Below are 14,896 nucleotides of genomic sequence, written 5' to 3' on the forward strand. Positions count from 1 at the left end.
TTTATAAATGGAATTGTTTTCTTTATTTCTGATTGACACTGTTAGTGTTTAGATACAACTGATTTTTGTAAGTTGTTTTTATATCCTGCAACTTTACTGGATATTGTCATTAGTTTTAACAGCTTTTGGTGGAGTCTTTAGGTTTTTCTATATATATAATATCATTTCATTTGCAAATAGGTACAATTTTACTTCTCCCTGTCAAATGCGGATGCCTTTTATTTCTCTCTCTTGCCTGGTTGCTAGGCTAGTACTTCAGTACTACTATATTGAATAAAAGTGGTGAGAGTTGTCACCTTTTCTTGTTCCTGATCTTAGAGGAAAATCTTTCAGCCTTTCTTGTTCAGTGTAATGTTAACTGTGAGTTTGTTTTATATGGCTTTTGTTGTATTAGGTATGTTCCTTCTGATAAAATATACGTAAAAAAAATGTATGATAAAATGTATTGAGCATTTTATCATAAAAGGATATTGTAATTTGTCAAATGCTTTTTTTTTTACATCTATTGAGATGATGATAAGATCTTTATCTGTTGGTATATTAATGTGGTGAATCACATATATTGATTTGCATATGTTTAACCATCCTTGCATGCCAAGAATAAATCCCACTTGATCATAGTATATGAACATTTTAATATGTTGTTTAATTTGGTATGCTAATAATTTGTTGAGAATGTTTCATCCATATTCATCAGCCATTTTGGTCTAGTTTTATTTTCTTGTAGTGTTCTTATTTGGTTTTGGTATCATGGTAATGCTGGCCTCCTAAAATGAGTTTGGACTCTTTTGAACTTTTTGGGAGACTTTGAGAAGGATTGACATGAATTCTTATTTAAATATTGAATAGAATTCACCAGTGAAACCATTTTTTTCATGGCCTTTTCTTTGTGGGAAGTTTTTAGATTACTGTTACAATCTCTTCAGACTATATTGGTCTCTTCAGATTTTCTATTTCTTCATTATTCAGTCTTGATAAATAGTTCCTAGGAATGTATTATTATTTTTCTAAATTATCCAATTTGTTGGCAAATGATTGTTTATAGTAGTCTCTTAAGATCTAATATATATTTTTTATAGTCAGTTGTATATTCCCTATTTCATTTCTGATTTTAGTTGAGTTTTCTTGTTAAGTTTACTTTGGTGACCTATGAGCTTCATAAACTTGATATCCAAGTCTCCCCCCATATTTGGGAAGTTTTCAGCCACCATTTCTTTAAATAAGATTTCTGCACCCCTCTCTTCTCCTTCTGGAACTCCGATAACTTATAAATTGGTCCTTTTGATGGTATCCAATAGATCATGTAGTCTTTCTTCATTCTTTTTTTCTCCTCTTTTCCTTGTTATCCTCTAACTGGATTATTTCAAAGTTCCTGTCTTTGAGCTCACAGATTTTTTTTTTCTGCTTGATTCATTCTGCTGGTGATGTTCTCTTTTGACCTTTTCATTTCTTTAATTGTATTTTCAAGCTCCAGAATTTTGATTGGTTCCTTCTTTATGTTTCCATCTCTTTGTTAAACTTATTTTGTTCCTGTTGAATTGTCCCTCTCTGTTTTTGTAGCTAACTGAGTTTTCTTAAACAGCTATTTCAAATTATTTATTTAGTGAATCACAGATCTTGGGTTCAGTTACCAGAAGATTATTGTGATCTTTTGGTCATATCAGTTTATCTTTTCTTTTGTTGTTGTTGTTTTGATGTTCCTTGAAGTTTTGTGTTTCTGTCTTCACTTTTGCAGTACCAATCACCTCCTCCAGTCTTTACTGTCTTCGGGAGAGAAATACCTTCCTTCTGTTCTGCTACAGATTTTGAGGCTATCTCGGACCTTCTCTACATAAATTTTCCTCACGGTACTTGCTCCATCTTATGGGAGAATTCTTAATTTTATACGCCTTCTCTGAATGCTACAATGCACCAGGCCAAGCACTGACAGCATCTCTTTTGTTTTCTCAGATGTGCTAAAGCTTAAGTTTGTTGTCTCTCCCTGGTCCACAGATTTGACTGACTTTCTCTTTATGCTCACTAGCCATCTGATAAAGCTCCTTCTTGTCATGGTGGAATCACACATAAGGAGCTGGCCACAGGTGTGTGTGTGTGTGAGACATGCAGACTGTTGGGAGTGCCCATGGGTCAGTTGTGGGATCCATGGTTGAAGTGTACAAAGTGATTTCTCTATTATTGTTTTGTTCTTTTTGTCTATATTGTTTTTCATTTTACTTTTTTTAGGATTGACTTTTTATTCCATTTCCTCTTTTTATTTTTGGAAGTCACATACATTTCAATTATTTAGTGGTTGTCATTCTACTTTTACTATAGATACACCATAATTCCATGGTTAATCAAAATATTTTCTATTCTATATAATGTGGATCTTGGAACACTTCATCTCTTATTGTTCTCCCTCAGACCACAATTTTAGCCTCATATGGAATTTCCTAGTTTAATAAGAGTGAAAAAAGACAAAAAAATAAAAATAAGCTTAGCTTGCAATTGGCTTTACACAGTATGGCTGCACTTGCTAGAAGTGCAGGGATGTCAGAGCCCCCGGGGTTGGCCCTGAAGGACAACAGAGTAAACTACCTTATGGGCAGAATTTTCTTTTTTCGGGAAGAAAATATATTCTAAACGTAAGAGACAATTAAATGTAAGAGAATCAGCTAACAAATGTTTGTCAGGATGGTCACGGACTTGGAAGGATTAAGAATAGAAAATTTGGTTAAAATTTGGAAAGTTTTCCTCTTGGAATGAGTCCAGTGATTTTGTCCTATATGAGTACTCATCCAGCTGCTGAAGATGTACTGAGTTATTAAGTTAACAGAATAAATTACGATATGGATATCAGTCAGCCTTTTTCCCCATTCACCAACCCCCCAAATTTGCTTAATGAATTTGTTAATAAAGTGGCTATGTTAGAGGAAATGGAGATAAAGCATAGATCCAAAAACACAGGCTGGCCATCATCAAAGCTTTTTCCCACCAATTTTGCTTGATTTAAGGGCAGAAATATTTAATAACCACAAGCCTTCCATATGGCTACATAACTGAGTAACAAATCACCTGATTACAATAAAGCACTTCCTAATAGAGGGAAGTTCATCCTTATTTGGAATAAATACATGTTTTGTATATAGTTTTAACTTCCTTGCCCATCATAATTTAAAAAGTAGTAATGTCTGTATTCTTATGAAGTATCTTATTTACCACAATGTTGTCCTACCTAATATTACTTCTGATCAAAAAACTCACAGTATCAAGAAGTAAGACTATGGAGCTTGTGTTCATGGGATTCATTTCTTTACCATGTACCTTATTAAGGTGGAACTTAGAGACCACCTTAATTATGACCAGTGGAAAGAAATATTGAAGACAGTTATAGTACCTGTGAAACTCCTTGAAAAATTTTGGAACCGTTCTTCAGGAAGTAGCATATTTCATATTCTGAATCAGCAATTAATATATGATTCTGTTTCTTGCTTTCCCAAAACCAGAATATGTGGGTCTAGAAACCTTACAATGCATCAAAATGAGACTGGCCCCTTTCACTATCACAACAAAGAACCACTCACAAAATTGATGGCTCTGTAATATACTGGGGGTGCCAAAAAATATATACACATGACTTGTACTCATCTTTCGTTATTGATATATATTGAGTTTTACAATTTTAATACAGTTTTTTTCCTTTCTTAAAATGTGTATACATTTTTTTGTCACCCTCTGGATTTCTTTCTGCTCAAATTTGCTATAATGGATTCTGTTTTACGTAAATAAGAACCCTGAGCGATACAGGGGTTAATACTTCCTATATAAAGTATACAGATTAAATGTTTTTGGAATCTGTAAATGGAATTTCATGAGACATAAATAAGATAATGTATGCAAACTGTTTTATAGTTAGTATGATTCACTGGTCAAATAAAAAAACACATTTATTATTAGAAGCTGTGAGAGCAAATCTTGGCACTAAGTGCGTGAATCAACATGATCTTGAGCCTTAATTTCTTCATTTTGCCTTAGTTTCATTACAGAGTAAGAAGAATGTTAATTTAAATCATGTTTGTGTAAGAACTGGATTGCTAATTTCTTAAGTGCAAGGATTAACTTCCATATTTGGATATATCCAATATCAACCATGATATCTGATACATTGTGTCAATAACTGGTTGTCCAATTAAATTGCAAAATTTATGTACTATCTAATTATCTAAGTATCTAATTTATCTAATTATAAGGATCTAGATATAGGGAAAATGTTTCTTGTGTACAGACAACAAAATGCCAATAGTTTTATTGAGTTAAAGCTATAATAAACCTACTTGAAAGCTGTATGTCCAGGGCTATGTGCCAGTTTGCACTTAAGATGAGTGAATCTTTGACATCACCAAGAAATTTTGAATAAGCCTGAAGGCAGAAAGAAACAGGTTTGGACTAGGGAGGGAAAATTGAGATAAATGAGTGACAGCTGAAGAAAGAATGGGATTATTGAAATGTCAAATGGCATATTTTTAAAGGTATTTTCCATATGGAGTTTGGTAAAAAGCTTTTCCTCTCCTTCTGTGAATCTGACACAAATATTTTGCTAAAATCGATAGAGTTTACTAATAATTTGGTAGTGGATTTAATTTTAGAGGGCCATGATGAGAACGTGAGTCATGTTTCAAGGTTGGGAACAAAAACAGAGGTTATTTAAGGAATGATACTGACATACAGGTTATATATTTCAACTGTTTTTATGAATGGCCTCCAGAAAACATGCTTTATAAATGGATGTAGACTTCTAATTAATGCAGCAATTGGGAGAGCATACGTTGTATATCCATTGAACATACAGCTAACTTTAGTGTATGTAATATATTTTAAAATATCTTCAATATATAACATTGTTTATAGTATTAATTTGTTTATTCATTCAATCATTTTAAGCATCTTTACTAAGACATAATTCATATACCATAAAATTTGCCCATTTAAATTGTACAATTCAGTGTTTTGTGGTATGTTCACAGAGTTGTGTAACCATCACCACAAACTAAATTAAGAACATTGTTGTCTCCTAACAAGAACCTCAAATTCATTTCCTCCACACAATACTTCTATCCCTAACCAACCAGTAATCTAATTTCTGTTTTCATAGATTTACCTATTCAATTTAGGTAAATCATAGATTTACCTGGACAATTCATATGAGTGAAATGAGACAATATGTGGCTATTTGTCACTACCTTCTTTCACTTAGCATAATGTTTTCAGGAATCATCCAGTTGTAGTACGTATCAGTACTCCATTTCTTTTTATTGGCAAATAATATTCCATCGTATGGATATGCAAAATATTACTTATTTATTCTTCAGTTGATAGATATTTGGGTCATTTCCACTTTTGGCTATATTAATAATGCTGTTATGAATATTCATGTACAAGTTTTTGTGTGGATAAATCTCTTGGGTGAAACTATTGAGTCATACGGTTACTCTGTGTTTACATTTTTGAGGAATTGCCATGTGTCTACCAAAATGGCTGCATCATTTTATATTACTACCAGCAATGTTTGAGGATTCCAATTCCTTCACATTCTCAGTAACATTTGTTACTGTCTGTCTTTTTTAGTATAGCCATGATTGTGGGGGTGAAATGGTATCTCATTGCAGTTTTGATTGGCATTTCACTAATGACTAAGGCTATGAAGCATCTTTTCACATGCTTTTCTGGCCATTTCCATATTTTCTTGGAATATGTCTGTTCAATCTTTTTTTCATTTTAATTGGGTTGTTTGTATTATTATTATTAAGCTGTAAGAGTTCTTTATATATTCTAGATACAAGTCTTTTAATAGATATGTGATTTAGAAATATTCTCTCCTATTCTGTAGGTTGTCTTTTTACTCTGTTGATGATATCATATGAAGCACAAAACAATTTTTTTAAATTTTAAGTTGACTCAATTTATCTATTATTTTCCTTTTCTTGCTTATGCTTTATGCTTTTAGTGTCTTGTCTAAGAAACTATTGCCTAACCCAAAGTCAAAAAGGTTTACCCTATGTTTTCTTCTAAGGATTTTATACTTCTAACTCTTATTAATATATTTAAATCTATGATCCAATTTGAGTTAATTTTTTATATGGTGTGAGGTAGGAGTCCAACTTTATTCTTTTGCATTTGGGTATCCAGTTGTCTTAGCACCATTTATTGAAAAGATGATTATTCCTCATTTAATTGTCTTGGAACCCTTGTCAATTGACCATAAATGTAAGAGTTTATTTCTGGACTCTCACTTTTATTTTTTTTAATTAAAGTTTATTGGGATGAGAATTGTTAGTAAAGTTACATAGTTTTCAGGTATAGAATTCTGTAATACATCATCTATATATCACATTGTGTGTTCACCACTCAGTCAGTTTTCCTTCCATCACCACATATGTGATCCCTTTTACCCTCATCTACCATCCTCTCCCCAATTACCCTGGACTCTCACTTTTATTCCATAAATCTATATAGCTATCCTCAAGCCAATACCACACTCTCTTGATTACTGTAGCTTTGTAGTAAATTTTGAAATAGGAACATATGAGTGTCCCAACTTTGTTCTTTTCCAAGATTGCTTTGGCTTCATCGGTCCCTTGCATTTTTATATAAATTTTATTTTTAGATTGTCAATTATTACTAAGAAAACAAGCTAGGATTTTGACAGAGATTGCATTTAATCTTTAGATCAATTTAGAAAGTATTGCCATCTTAACAACATTAAGTTTTCTGATCCACGAACATGGGATGTCTCTCCATTAATTTAGACCTTCTTTAATTTATTTAAACAAAGTCTTTTTAGTTTTTAGTGTACATGTTTTAAATTTCATTTGTTAAATGTGTTCCTAAGTATTTTTCATCTTTAATGGTAATATAAATAGAATTGTTTTCTTAATTTTATTATCTGACTATTCATTACTAGTACATAGAAATGCTTATTTTTTATATTTATCTTTTATCCTAAAATTCTGTTAAACTCACTTATTAGTTCTAACACTTTTTAAATGCATTACGTAGTATTTCTATATACAAGTTCATAGTATATGCAAATAGGACTAATTTTACTTCACCTTTTCCAATCTGGACACTTAATTATTTTGTTTTCTTCCCTTGGCTAGGACCCCTAGTACAATTGTAAGTAAAGGTGGCAAGAGTGGATAGTCTTGACTTGTTCTTGATTTTAAATGAAAAACATTCAGTTTTTCTCCATTTTATGGTCATGCTTTTTGCAGATGCACTTTATCAGATTAAAGAAATTACTTCCTACTCCTAGTTTGTTGAGTATTTTCCTCATGGAATGGCCTTAGGTTTTATCAAATGCTTTTTCTGAATCTTTTGAGATAATCATTTATTTTTTGTACTTTATTATGTTAATACACTATATTATGTTGTTTTGTTTTTAGCTGTTAAACCAACTTTGCATTCCTTTAATAAATCCCACTTGATCATAGTATGGAATCCATTTTACACATTGCTGGATTCAGTTTGCTAGTTTTTTTTTGTTTTTTTGTTTATTTGTTTTTTAAGTCATTCAAGCTAGTAATTAATAACACATATTCTGCTACATGTTAAGGATGAAATTGTGATCAAAATCAATCCTACACAATCCCTTCCTTCAAGAGCTCCTATTTAGTTTGGGAGACAGATTTTGTTCAAGTAGTCACACAAATTATTAGTAGTTACTAATTACACAAATTATTAGTAGTTACTAATTAAAACAAACATTCTTATGGGAAGGAGCATGACTATGTGAGTCTATGGGAAGGAGCATGAGTCTATGTGAACAAAGGAAGAGACATAAACAGAAATGTGGTGTGATTTATTCAATAATCTGAAAGATATTTCACTACTAAATAGAAAATGGAGGAGCAGGGGAGCATTATAGAAAAGAAGAAACATATTTGATAAACTGAGGGGAAAAAACGTTAATGTTTAGAAAGGTCTAGATAGAGGCTCGAGATCTAGATAAAACCCGTATTATCTAGGTTATTCTAGGCCATGTTAATAAATTTCAGTTTTATCCTAAGAGCGATAAGAAGACATTGAAAATTTTTAAGCAAGTGAAGTGACATTATCAGATCTCAATTTTAAAAGATAAATCAGACTCAGACTGTCTTGTTGAGAATGGATTGAAGGAAGGACATAATGATTGCCAGGAAGCTATTCAAAAGACCAATGATACTAGTCTCAGTGAAAGATGTCACCTGATATCTGGGATAGGCTGGTGGCAAAGGAGCTCCAGATAAAGGAAAATGTGAAGTAAGATAAAATTATACCTCTGGCTTTTAAAAAAATAATTACTACAAATTATTAAATGATATAATTCAAATTCTTCAAATTTTATCCTTTATGCTATTGCAGAATTCATAATTTCCACAAAATACTTGCACCCAAATTATTCAGATTTTAGAGCTTTATGTCATATAGAAATAACATAAATGATAAACAAGAAATATAGAAATGTTTAAAAACTTATATAAATAATTGTATAGCACCAAAACAACTAAATCAAGCTTTTATATAAATATTCAAACTGTGTGACAAGGTGAGTGTAGAATGAAAAACGGCCTTCAACTTCACTTGAAGAAAAGACACTTTCAAATTAAGCTAATAATTTCTAAAGCACATATATGCTAATAAAGTAACATAGAAAACTTTATACTTTTGCTTTTATAATATTGTTTTTTTAATGTTCTAAATTAGTTAATATTTTATTTTACAAGTGAATTTTTGTTTTTTGTTTTGTTTTTTGTATAACATGTATTACTATGCCAATTCCAATAAGCAATTTATTTTCTTGTCATTAATTCTGGTTTCTAATATTTTCATTTTACAAAATCACATTTGCAATGATGAGAACTAATTTGCACAAAAGAGCAATGGAAAATTAATTTTAAAAATACATTTGGTTGCACATATGTTTGGAATAAAATTGTTGTTTTAAATGGCTTAATTAGAACAGTTTGTCATACTTACTGGGAACTGGGATAATGTCATTATTTTAACCACTATGTTCTGGTACAAATCTAAAGAGTCAGCGCGAGAGACATTCTATTGAAGCTTTGTTCTCCCATGTCTTTCAGAACAGTTCTATCTGTCTCATTATCTCCAAGGTATTTGTCATTATAAAACTGGTGATATTCAGAAAGATGTTACACTAGAGCATAAAGAAAGATCCATTTCTCAGTTGAGTAAAATAACATCTATTCAACATTTTGTATGCGCAACCCCTTTTTATCTTTGAATCTGAAAATGGTCTTTAGAGAATTTGATTCCTAATAGCGAATTTCTTACTCAAAGCTAACTTAATGATTTAAGCGCCTATGAGGCCAAAAGAGTAGGTACTTTGCCCAACATGAAAAGAAACACAATGTTTAGTTCCCAGCTAGGATCGCATTTCCCAGAGTTCCTAGAGGGTTTTTAACCAGAGGAATGGCTCTGCACCAAGTGACTATTTACATGGTACTTTTCTGTGTCTTTTCCTATTATTGTACACACACTAAACATTCTGAGCAAATCAGGCTATTTAATCTTTCTCAAACACAACCTTTATTTTCCTTATTTAGTTTCACTGGAAGACAACACTGCCATATCCCAACAACTCCACTTGTCTAAATTCTTTCCAAACTTCAAGTCATAGCTTTTCAAATGCCCTGAACTTCCCCTGACTGACCCAAACCCTAATGGAGATGATTTTGCCACTACATATTCCCATAGTAACTATCTTCTTCCTAACTTATATCTTTTTCTTAATTTAAGTAATTTATATACTAGAGTAGTTTTGTACTCCATGAAATTATTAACTCCCTTGAGGCCAATTCCTTCTTATCTTCACATTTTACCTCTTTGCTTGTCTTAAATAGTTCTAGGTGCATAGCATATAGCACTGTCAAAATGAATTGCCTTCACAGAGTAATGGGTAGTCTCAGGCTCATGATGCATGTAATGAGTGAGTGACTCATAGATGGAACACAGGGAGGAGAGCTTGCTATTCTCAGCTTTGAATAGTGCCCTAGGGATGCATTTGGAGAAAGAGTCCTCTTACAGCAAAGTTTCTTATGTGTCAAGAGGAAAAAGAAAAAAAAAGGAAGTAAAGGAAAAAGCTAGGGGAATTAAGAATTTTGACCCAGAAAAACAGCATTGGTACAAAAACAGAATTGAGGTAAGACCAAGAATGAAGGAACCAGTGTACCTCCTGAGTTAAGGATGAGACTTTCCACCAAGCACCCCTTTTACCTTTTCCAAAGAAAATCTTTAATACACAGATTATCTATGGAAACTAGTCTAACAAAGTAATTTAAAATTGTGGATTAAAAATTTAACTAGATATGGATATTTGTTGTTCTTTGCTGGAGAATCATGTCGTAACTCCTAACACAAGGAAACCAGCATGTTGAACAAGAGATTTGAAGGCCCAAGGGAGATGGTCTTCACATAAACTCGGTCATGCAGTGACAGATCTGTTTAGAAGGAAAAATAGTCTCTCCAAAATGGTGCTAAAGGCCTGAGGTGGAGAGAAATGACTTCCTTGGGTTTGAGGAGCTCTTCTAGAAAAAAAAAAAGATGAATATATAAAGAAAGTATGATGCTCATGACTGTTGATAAACTATGAGCTTGACATCTGTGGATCTTCAAATTTCTTAGTCTTCTACTCCTTGAGATCATTTTAAGTTATATATTCTCTGTTTCTAAAGTTAGAATCGAAAATATTTTATATTTTAATAGTTTGCAGGAACATAATTCCTATTTTAAATACAACTGTTACATCACTTTTAAAAATGTACTCAAAAGGATTATAAATATAATCTAGGTGATGTAATTACCTCATCATTCAGTTAAAATTATATGAACATATATTTAATATTCAAAAGTGCTCTTTTTCCTCAATGAAATCATATTTTCATTGCATTTCCCTACAAATTTTTATCCTAACCTATTTTTATGCATGAATGTTTTTTTGAACACTATATTTGTTTGCAATAAAAATTTAAAATTAAACATAAATGTACATTACAATTTCTTATAATTGTTTGCAATAAAAATATAATATTAAATATAAATATACATTAAAATTTCTTATGAACATAGGTTTAAAGTGCCTAAAATTTCTTCTGGAATGAATTATGATAACAATTATTAATCAGTTGTTCAAGGACATATTATAAATTAGAGATAAAAATTTAAAAACATTAAAGTTTTATTGGAACTGAATCTACTGATGAGACAGATGGTTGGAAGGGCTATGGTGCCTTGATTAAAGGAGCTCCCTTTAGTACCTAGGAGCTTCTGCATTTCTGGCCAATGCAGCATGGGAAATTTGGGATGCGGAGAGGTATGGAAAGGAAAGGTGGGTGTCAAAGGTGAGCTGAAGAGGGAGAACAGGCACGCCCCTTCATAGCAGCGCTTTCACAGAAAAGAAGATATGTAGGAGTTGAGGACCTGAGCATCAATTTCCTTTATCTTTATTCATACACACTTATGTTCTCTCTTTACGTGCACTCAGAACACCCCATTTAGAGAGCATTTCAAGTCAGAGTGAAGCTCTCCTGACAAGGGAACTTTCTTTCCCAACACACCCTGCCCCATTTAGGAAAAAAATCTGTCTTTTGTGCAATAGAGTCTCTGGCACAGAATATACATATTATCTGTTAATTGAAAGGAGCCATTAATGGATTGTTTTGAATGTAAGGAAAACAAATAGCAGTTGGATTCCATTCCTCCTTTTTATAACTTTTGAATTCCTTTCCTTACTCAAGTGGCAACATGATTTTCTTAAAAGGATTCTGTTGAAAAATCCAATCATCTTATATGCAAAAGACTTGAACACACTGAGAGAACTGGGGCTAATGTTTACCAGGAGAATACTGTTACAGCGATACAATAGTGCTCTGTTAAAAAGCAGGTATAGGAGTGAAGGCAGGAAGAAGGGGTGGGGTTGGGATGTGAGTGGAGACAAGAATCAGGTTTTTAGCATAATATAAACAAGTCCTCAAGGAAAGCCTACAGGGTTATACTTAAGTGTCAAACCACTAGCTGTGAAAATGTTTAAAGGGAAACATTAATTCTTTTAAAGCAAAAAAAATGTAAAATAATGAGGAGTTTTAAATTACATGTAGCCATTGATAGCTAAGAATTTTATTAAGTAGTGGAAGGAAAATGATCTGAGCTTTGGGAAATAACATTCAGGGTGAGGCAACATTATCAAAACCCTATACAGAACTGATTTTACAAAAACTAATTTGAATCCTTGCATGATTATGTTGGAGCCTGTTTCAGTGATACGACGAAGAAAACATAGTATTTGGTGTTCTTTCAGATTGAATAGCAGCATAATAAATGTAAGATGTTGGTGTTGACATTAGAACTAATGCATTCCTCACTAGTAAAAGAAGAAAAAATTAAGCAAAAAGAGAAACTACCAAATTGCGCAAGGTATGAATCATATCCTGTTCTCATAGATTTTGTGGTTGTATTTGATTTACACAATTTGGTTATGGGATCAGCCACCAGAAGTCTGTATAAATGTTTTTTTGACTGAACTGTACAGAACCAAAAAGGACAAACAGTTTCAAATACAGGAAATTGCTACATCTTCAGAGTAAAACTCTGGCATTTACTTAAATTCATGTTCTAAATGTCAACTACAACACAAGACAAAGTTTAGCTGTATTTAGGTCTAATACTTGAAAGACACTCAGCACAGAGCCTGCTCACTGGTCGAGTATCAAATATATCTTTTTAATGAATAAATGAACTAATTAATTAAAGAATGCTCAATGCCTTGCCCTCCCCCCAAAAAAATCCTTACAAGCTGCAAATAGGAAAAAATACACAAGACTTTGAAAACCTGCTGCTATCGTATTAACTTTAGAACAGACTTATTAAACCCTTAAAAGTAGTGATTTAAAATGTTTTGTTTTAACTGTATTTTCCCAGTTCTTTCACTTTGTTAGTACACATAGGCTTAATCTAATGTACTTATTATTTCCCTTCCAAAAAGTACAGATTCTAATTTAAAACCTCAAGTTTTATTTTGAAAGGACAAGTTAAACTAAAGAACTTAAATTTTGATTAATTTGAATTCACATTCAATTTGGAAACATTTATGAATAACAGAGTGGAAGAGTTGGGAATAAATAAAACTGCATCTCTTCCAGTTGATTTATTTATTTCAGGTTATGTAAATTCGGGTTGTCTGAAAGTAGATGTCAAGATGGGAACAGATATAAAAGAGATTTATTGGGAAAGTACCTGTGAAGGATAAAGGTGAGAGAACCGACAAATGCAAGAAGAAACCTCACATCAAGATACTAAGGTCTGAACCTATGAAGGAGAGGGAGAAGGAAGGATTGGGTGGGAAGAGTCCCACACTGCAGAGTACTTCCCAGACAGACTGGGCCAAGGGGGGCTCTGCACACTAATACCCCATCGTGGTCATTGATTGGCTGGGAACAGCCCATGTGATCCAGTGAAGAAGCTCTGCTCTTTGCAGCTGGAGTTAAGTGCTGCACTTTTCCATGGTTGTAGGAAACTTGGGATAGAGATATTTTTGAGATTTTAAGGTATCTCATTTCAATTTCCAATGGTCCAGGATATCTCTACTTTTCTTTTCATTTAGGGAGCTAATACAGCACACCCGATCTCAGAAATAAGAATCCTCTTCTCTTTGTCCTTCCTTCCCTCAAAAGCGACGGATAGAAAATAAGCCTAAGTAGGGCATCAAAAAGTCTACTCCACAAGTTGAAGTTTAAACCAAACAATTTTTTTAATTTATAAAGGAAGCAAGAAATGTACGTCCTCAGCAATTGAGAAGTTATTTATGCATGAATACGTATTTAGAGTGCACTATGGGCTAGCATCATGACCAGTTTGCTTGTTTGTGTCTGTTCTTTCTTTTTTTTTTTTTTTAATTAAAAAAATTTTTGAATTACAGTTGACATGCAATATTATATTAGTTTCAGGTGTACAACATAGTGATTAGACATTATATAACTTATGTAGTGATAGCCCAGGTAAATCTAGTACTCATCTGACACCATACATAGTTATTATAATATTATTGATTACATTCCTTAAGTTATACTTTAATCCCCATGACTATTTTGTAACTACCAATTTGTATTTCTTAATGCCTTCCCCCTTTCCACCCGGCCCCAATGCCCTCCCATCTGGCAAGCATCAAAATGTTCTCTATATCCATGAGTTTGTTTCTGTTTTGCTTGTTCATTTATTTTTCCATTAATTGTCTGTTTGCTCATTGTCTCTTTCCTAATCATCAGAAGGGTCTGGGTTATATTTAATATTTTATGACCAGGACTATTTCAGTGTTTAGCACATAGTGAGTTTTCCATATTTGCTGATATAAAAATAAGCATAAATTAAGGATACTATATCCTCAGTTGTTTTATAAAAAACAAAAACAAAAGAAAACCCAGGAAGGTTTGCTCAATTAAGAACTTGCTTATTTAGAACATGCATAGAGGATGAAAAGCAATTTTAATTATTTTAATTATAATCCATATAAAACTGACATTTTCTTCAAACAGAAAGTAATCTCATGTTTGCAATAATAAATTCCTAAATCCACATTAGTCTTAGGATTGTCCAATATTTTGGATATCTGAATCAGTGTTTGTAGTTTATGACAGTAGAACGTGTGGAAAAGAACATAAGAATAATTATGGCAAAAATAAGTGTAACAGCTTAATCAATTTATAATTGTAGTTCATTCGGTATATTTATAAGCACATGTAAACATATGCTTAAATGCAATGTATATATGTGACACACAAATGAAACTTTAGTAACCTAGAGATCTATATTTTAAAGTCCTGATTATACATATGGTTCAAGATTTTATATATAGAGAAGAAACTGC

Source organism: Rhinolophus sinicus, linkage group LG03, assembly GCF_036562045.2.
Source record: "Rhinolophus sinicus isolate RSC01 linkage group LG03, ASM3656204v1, whole genome shotgun sequence".
In the NCBI taxonomy this organism is placed as follows: Eukaryota; Metazoa; Chordata; class Mammalia; order Chiroptera; family Rhinolophidae; genus Rhinolophus; species Rhinolophus sinicus.